This window comes from Diadema antillarum, unplaced genomic scaffold, assembly GCF_040938485.1.
Source record: "Diadema antillarum isolate AM-2024a unplaced genomic scaffold, OU_Dant_1.0 scf00000180, whole genome shotgun sequence".
Lineage (NCBI taxonomy): Eukaryota > Metazoa > Echinodermata > Echinoidea > Diadematoida > Diadematidae > Diadema > Diadema antillarum.
The window spans coordinates 3,445,236-3,454,106 of NW_027271069.1; positions in this window are offsets into that span (position 1 = coordinate 3,445,236).

Consider the following 8,871-nt stretch of genomic DNA (forward strand, 5'->3'; position numbering starts at 1 on the left):
CCTTTGACCTTTGACCTCACAGTTCCAAAGAGAATCACTGTTAGGTAGAACATGCATAAATAGGCCTACATAAGTTTCATGATGATACCTTGAGGTACTTTCGAGATATGGAGGAAAAAGTGCAATTTAGCACTTTCACTTGGCCTTTGACCTTTTGACCTTTGACCTTTTGGCAAGAAACTTCCCACAGAATATATATTGGGTAATACATGCATACATCAAGTTAAAAAAAAATCCTTCAGGCATTGCATAAAAATGTATAAGGAAAGTAGTGATATTTTGAGGAGTTGACCTCGACCTTTGACCCCCTGACCTTTGACCCATGTCCCCCAACTTCCCTAGATAATCACTGCCCATCGGTACATGCATATATACTAAGTTCCATGAAGGTACCTTGAACCATTTGCGAGATATGGAGAAAAACATGAAAGTTCAACTTTTTTTTCACAAAATAATCTGTGACCTTTGACCTTTGACCCTAAAATCCAAACAAAGTATCATCCCCCCAGGATATACCCTCATACCAAGTTTGATGTAAAACCACCTCACGGTTCTTGAGATATCGACAAAAACAAAACGGGACTGAGCGTACGTACGTACGGACGGACGGACGACCCGAAAACATAATGCCTCCGGCCACTTCGTTGGCGGAGGCATAAAAAAAAAATACATCGCAACAATGATGACTTTCGCCTGTTTTAAGACATGGTGTCACTTTACTCAACAATTTTTCAACTGACTGACTATTCCTCAATTCTTCACTCAGTTTTTAATTCATTACGTTTTTAGTTTGATTCACATTAAACAACATATTGATTAAAATATCTCCTACTGCCAAAATTTTAAGGAGATAGTTAAATGGGCTGGTAAATCATGGTCATGATTTAGCCATTTCAAATCAAGTGTGCCCTTAATTGTGCTGGTATGCTACGTAGCAAGTGATGATTCATGTATAATGCGATGATTCCTTGTCAAAGAAGAATCGAAAATTTAACTGTTTCTTAATGTCCTTCTGAAAGATGTCTTCTTTGTTACATTTCCTTCCGTTTAATTTCATTATGTCCATTTTTGTTTTGCAACAAGTACAGGTAGATTCCTGTCATAAGCTGTTATATTGCAGGAATAGGTTACTCACAACTATCCTCAGAATGATAAAACTTGAAACCTCTGTTTGGGTTTTTTTTTACGATGAAGGGTGAAACAATGCTAGAGATTCATCGAGTGAATTGATTCAGGCTCCGAATGCCGAAACAATTCCAACTCTTCTCGGTCCAAAGAGAGTACGCACTTCTTTTTTTTTTTATTCTGTGGTGTATTACAGGAAGCTTTCATGTACAGTGCTCGGAGACATCATTCTTTGACCATGCAAACTTTCGTGACGTTTACAAAAGGGATATATGACCTTCAACCACGAAGTTCCACAATAAGGTTGAATATGAAATGTGCAGCTTTGATCCTATCCTTCTGTCAAGCTCCCCGAGGAACTCATTATTTAATTTCGAGTAAGAAGAGCCGGCCGGTTCCACATTTTGCATTAACTTTACATATTTTGATACTTCACTACACACGTGCGTCTCTTTGTTTTTGGACCAGTTCCATTGGTTCACGTTTGTGATTGTTTTGTAAACAGGTATTGAGAGGAATGACTCCTTAATCAACACAAAACCACCACAAATCATAGACGACAGTACAAGCATGTCAGGTGAGTATTGCAAGGTGCACACTTAAACAGTATGCATATGAAATAAAGTTTTCATATCGTATGTGTACATGCGAGGTTTCTTATGGACAAAAATAGAAACGTATGCAATTCTTGCCTCTAGCAACTATAGTTTGTAAATGATTGGAAAAGGGTCATTTATTCAGTATACAATGTCATTTACTCATTTCATCATCCTGAAACACAAAGTCAAGTATATAATTATGTCTTATCACCTCGCGTATATTCTGGCAATATAACAACTATAGAAAAGATATTATATCCGAAGTTGTTTTCTATGTGTCAACGGGTATGTGCATGTAGAAGCCTTGAAAAAGAAGAGGTTAAAACTGGCTAAGCCAATCTAATTGACATTTCTGTTGTATGTGTATCGTCCAATCAACTTTATACCTGCTGTCTTCTTATGAATAGGCAAACGGACGACAACAGTACGTGCATTAAGAGAGACAGGGATTACGACTTCTTCCGGTAAGCTTCGTGTCTAACTATGAAACAAACGAGGCTAGTCTATTTCCCCTTTTCCCTTTCTATTTCTCTTTTTTAAAATCCAATTGTTAACAACAATACTTGTCGCAGATGGCGATATGAATTCATAGTCTTTATTACGACCAGATTTTCTCCCAATCATTACATACTTATAATCATAGGTCAACCAAGTACCCTTATCTAATCACATCCTCGTGTTCAACGATGAAGATAGATGAATTCATCTAAGCTCTGGGATAAACGGTATTATATTATACCTACTTTACTTATATCTCTTCGAGTTCTAGTGCGACAACTTGTGCAACATTGGTTGTAAGATGTGATTGTATGAATATACGAAAAAATACTGGATCATCGATTCTTCTTTATTTTTTTTTATATTCGTATACAATTATGCTGCCTAGCTGTCGCAGTTAGATATAAAAAAGAAAGTTTCTCAAAGTAACATTGACTGAATAAACTCATTTCAATAGCTGGTTCGCAGCCCGTGAGGGCATACGTCTGTTTTAATCAAAGAATAAGAAAAATCAATAAATAAGAATTGTAATTATGTATAGTAATGGCTATGATTTCAATTCTCAAGATTTCATAGAATTAACTCATTTCCTTCCTTTAATCATCATCTTGGAATAGATATAACTGTCGAACTCTACATCCTGGGAACCCTTCTATTTGTCGTTGTCATATTGCTTGTCCTTGCTCTGGCTTGGCACAAACATCACAAGGAAAGGTGAGATAATAATTGCATAATCCAGTATCTTGTGTTTATGTGTGTTCTGTATGTGTGTGTGTGTGTGGGGGGGGGTGTTTAATTGGGATGTCTTCATCGTTGGACTTGATAAAGTTATACACTTGAAACGTATAAATACTTTATAATCTATAATATAATTTCTTAATATGTGTTTCAATGTAATGTCATATACATTGATAATTATGTTAAATGCCTTCGAGTGAATATATCTTACGACTATACATGTAGATCGTATCCACGAAATCAATATCAATTCGATGATTTTCATCTTCTATGAAATCTTGAGAATTGAAATCATAGCCATTACTATGCATAATTGCAATTCTTATTTATTTTCTTTGTTATTCTTTGATTAACAGACGTATGCCCTTACGAGCTGCGAACCAGCTATTGCAAATGTCTCCTGTGAACACTTCCAACCAAGGACGGAGCTCGGCCGATCATGTTGAATTGAACACTACGGAAACTGACGCTGGAGCAGAGGATCAGCCATTCCCAAATCATCCTAGCCACACATTCACAGACGCCACTGCTCATGAGGAGGACTCATACATCATCTACCAGAATGCTGCGGAGGTAGCCAAGGGGGCTGCCTATCCCTCAAGAGTAGATCGAATCTCCCCTCGTGCATCTTCCTTACAGAATAACATCAATACCATTGTCAGCACCTCATTGCCCTCAGTGAATATCCCGTACATTCAAGACCGTAATTGTAACAGCATGCAGGAAACGTCAATAGATCAAACGGAAAGCGGCTGTGAGGACTGTCCCTACGAAGTTGTAGACCTTCATAGAAACAGTGGGGTTAAAGAAATTGCCCCTAGATCACCTGGTGAAGTGCGCTTGTTTGATGACACATGTTACAATTCACTGATATTCGACAATAGATGCGACAGTGCTTGCGCTCAAACATACTCTCCAGGGCAGGATTCCAGAATTGCGTCGGTGCCTAATGGGAAGGGGGAGCTGGAAAACGAATGTGCAGAATCATGCAAATCTGGCGAATTTGCCAAGTCCAGAAATATCTCAAGAGACAGTGACCACGATCACATCAATCAGGCCTTTCACAACGACAGAGCTCAAGTTCACAGTCTAGCGCACGGGGTCCCATCTATCTGTCCGACTTCGCAGCCTGATCTACACTCTAGAATAGAAAGTATCCCTTGTTCGAATATGGGTTCCCCAACAACTGCGCCTTTTGGAGATGTCTGTAGCTATCAGGTAGATCCGTTGATGCATGAGAACATAGAAATCAGTAACAGGCCATGTCACCCTGACGTTTTTGACTCGAGTGAATACAGTTTACTGAATCCTGGAAAAGATTCAGTCGATAGTCTTCTTCCTGCTGTGAGGGAATTTAATAACGTCGGTGAACACCAAGAGTCCGATAAGCGAGGAACTATAGGGTATTCACAGGTGAATGAAAGAATAGGAACAGCTTTGGCTCCTAGACCACTAATGTGCGAAGGGTTGTATGCAGAGGTAAAGAAAACTCGTGAATCTTGCATTGCTGACACGACATGAACACATCAATGTCACAGACATGTAAATGATTATCTTATTCCTAACTTACCTGGGGGGCATAATGCCCCCCCCCCCTCGACAAATTCCGCGACCATTCCGGCGTGCAATTTTTTTTTGACCGTGCCGCTCGCTGACTTTTTACTTTGAACATACCGTTCTGAAGCCACGCCCCTTCAAAAAATTTTCGTCAACCCCAAAATTGCTCAAAAACGTGATTTTGTGTACAAAGTCAATACAAATTGTGTTTTTTCAATCAATTCATATAAAGATTCATATTTTTTATTTTAATGGCTGAAATCAATTTATTTTAGTATAATTACGCTTCAAAAAATGTGAATGACAAATTCTGCTGAAAAAAAAACTAAAGTTCGAAAAAACAAAGAAATACATTAAAAATGATAGAACAATAAAAAACATAAGAAATTACTTTTGATACTGAATTTTTTTTTTACGCACAAATGTTTGGAATGTCACTAGGAATATCTACACCAAAAATCAGCGTTCCATAAGCTTTTATAAGCCAATTACAGACGAAAATGAGGTTTTTGCATATATTTGCGTAATTAATTGATTTAAAATAGAAAATGCAAATTTTGTGAAAATTTAACTGAACAGTCTTGTAGATTACATCCGGCTTTATATTCATGCAAAATTTTGCGGCGATCGCGCGATCAACGGCCGAGATCGGAAGGGGGCCCCTAATGCCCCCCCCCCCAGGAATTCAAGCTCGCTAAATAGCCCAGGTAAGTTAGGGTTAATGTGTGTCATATGTGTCTTATTATATATATCGATCTTATACAGACGCAGCCCTATTAAATGTGTTCCATCGTATACACAAGTTTGGTCTATATTGCAAGCATCCATCTTGGACCCTTCCAGATTTTAGGTTAACTAGCGTTTGTGAATTTCATACACTGGAATGATGTATCTTATGTTCCAATTGACATCCCAATCTCTGCTCGTCCCGTTGGTTGGAATATCTTGGGAGACGGTATTGCCGTGAATATATAAGGTAACGTACGTATCACTCATCAAACATACAATCAATCTAAGCACATGGTCAGTACCTCTCATATACTGCACTCTACCTCTGCTTTCTTTCAGGGATAAGTACACTCACACGTGCAATTAGCCTATATTGAGTGAGACGTGTACCATCAAACTTACGAAATATTATAACATGCGCTGCTGATTGAAGCAAGAATATGTATGATTTCGTTTGTCATCCATGGTGAATGGAATAGCGACCAAAAATGAAATTTGTGATGCTAATGGTTATTATGATGGGAATATTCCACTTCAATACATTTGGGCTCATGTATTAAATCTAGATCACATGTACATAGGCCTAGCATGTAGCCTACCCAAAGAAAGATGCGATAATTAGAGAACAGAACGACTCAAAATGATTTAGGCGCCAAATATCAATATGATCATTGCAATTGGTATCTCAAATTAAAACGGCTCTGTGTTGAAGACAAATCGCAATATTCTCGTAATGGAGGAAAACAGCAACCCTGACCAAGTCATCATGGAATCAAACACAAGGTTTATTATAAAAATGAAATAAGAATCATGAATAAACTTTCAATCGCACTCCTCTGTATAAATACATCATCCTCGGAGGCACCATGCATCAACATGACAATAATCAATTCTGTTTTCTACTGTGTATTGACAGAAACTCCTTATAGGGAGAGCAGGATGTTTTTGAAAAGAGTTCATGGGGACAATCAAGGACACAATCAGACAATACACATCATACACACTTGTAAAAGGTTTTTCATGTATTTTTCTATGAATTCAAGGTTTAATCTATAATCTTATTGATTTTCAAAATTTATGCAAACAGCATAACGATTTACATGTAATGCAGAAAAGGCGAAAAATACCAAAATTCATCAAGGAATTACACGCACAAAAGAAGAGGCCAAAAGGGCAGAATGAAACATAAACATGCACCCAATCAGAATCGAAAGACGCTGTGAACATACATGAGCAAGGTACTGTCATTAAAATGGACAACCTGAGTATTCGGGAGTCCCCACCATGCAATTCTTTTGGATGTTCTTTCTCCTACGGGCGAGATGTCGCCATGTCGACACTCTTTTTTGGGATGTCAACTTGGCGAGACAATTTATGTCATCAAGTCGATTTACTAATTAAAGTTGATAAGTCGACATAGTGAGTTTCATATCTTTACATCTTGACACGATAAGAACATTAAATCGACTTGACAAGATGAAGTATCTCGCCATGTCGTCAAGTGGTATGGCACTTAAGAAGCTTCTGTCGTTAATGTAATACTGTAGGTGTAGCTGAAGAAAAACAAAAAGTCAGAAAAAAATTGCAGCTCCCGACACTCGGCTCCGAATGAACAAATCCGATGATCAAGGCAAAGGCTCATCAGGCCAATCCTGGGGAAATAAATGTACGTACGGGGCGATAAGGAGACAATAAAAAAAAGATGAAAGGACAGAAAATAAAAGTTTTTTAGTCCTAACTTACTTATATAATGGAAAAAAGTGCGTACTTTTGGAAAGAGTGGACTATGCAAGAAAGGAGATCTTGAAGACATAAGGGTCTTTTCACGCGCTTGATTGCTCTATGGAATGAATGGAACAAAGCACAGGATACAAAATTTAATCTCAATAAAAACCTACATAAAGGGATTTCACGAACTGAAACTGAAAGTTCACGCACTATTGAGATACACTCTATTTTGATAATTTAGTACTAACTTTCAATACAATGGCATCATTTTTTTTTTCTCAAAGTTAATTGACCTGAAAGCGAAGAGCATTCAAAAGGCCCGAGTCATACAAAAAAAAAAAGTTTCACAAAATACAAAAAGCAACTCTCCCATCGTTTTATGTACAGAAATTGATCTGTCAGATAATTTCAATTTCAATTTCAATTTTATTTCCATTTCCATTGAATAAACAGGGAAAATTATATACAATGCATTTACAGAACATATTTGTAACAATTTTAAAGAAAACGTACAAGTGGTCACGAGTAACAACAGAATTTCCTTTCTAAGGTATATACATATGCATAATACAAAGATTGAAATGGAAATGGAGGGTCCCACTAAAAAGCAAAGCTTGTAGGGTATGGGGCCCTCGAAAAGTACGTACACAAAATCAAAGAAACCAATGTCAACTGACATGAAATTAACTTAGGAAGGAAAAAGAAAGAAAAAAAAAAGAAAAAGAAGAAAAAAAAGGGGAAATGAGACTATGGTACAACACACGCCATCGTGGACACAAGCATACTGTACTTCATGATGGAAATGCAATAATAAAACAATAAAACGCTCCCTGGTTTGATATTGCGATTGATTGGGTGCATATACCGGTATGAATGCATAGGAACGGATATAAAAAAGAGAAAGAGAATAGACTCACTGTTGTCTGGTAAAATAAAAGAAATATCTGAGGTAAACTTATGTTAGACAGATTATTTTCCTTAAAAAAATTATTTCTGTGTGATATCTTAATACTTGTAAAAAAAAATGACTTGATTGAGACAATAAAACCGAACCTAATTTGGTTGTATATCATAAGATTTAAATAGAAAGAATTTTAATTTGTTCTTAAAAGAATTCAAAGTTTGTGCTGTTATTATGTCGTTGGAAAGTGAGTTTCAGTACTTTGGCCCCTCGTAGATGAAGGTTTGCTGGGCCAGCAAAGTCCTAAAAAATGGCAAATGAAATTCGTTGGATTGCCTTGTAGGATAACTATGAACAGATTGATTTTTTGGAAACATTGATTCAAATATATATGGAAGATTATTTTTATTGTAATTATACATACATTGTCCTAAATTAAACAAATACAAATCTTTAATTTTGAAAATTTTATTTTCAAAAAATAACGGATCAGTATGAGACAAATATGCAGTGTGACATATAATACGCAGTGACTTCTTTTGTAGCAGAAGTAATGTTTATCCAAAAGAGTTTGATATGTATTTCCCCATACAAGAATACCGTAATTTAAATAAGGCAATATGAGGGATGAATATAATGTAAGCAGGGACGAAAAAGGAAGACAAAATATAATCTTGTTGATTATACCAATATAGTATAATAGCGTCGTCAGACTTTTTGGTGGTTTTGTGATTCACGGTCAATTGTATAGAGATAGAACTCAATTTAAACTTATATATCCATTTTTATGAGCTTGAGGTATTTAAGATTGAATCACATTGTGAGAATATCTTCAAAAATATACTTAAGGTAAAATGTGCATAGTCAACGAAAAGATAAAGAGTTTCTCTATTGGTTTGATGATGACATTACATAAAAAGTACAAAAATAAAATTTTCTGATGCCTAGTGTACAGTCATGTAGAAAATGGTAAAAGAAAATTGACTGTTATCAAAT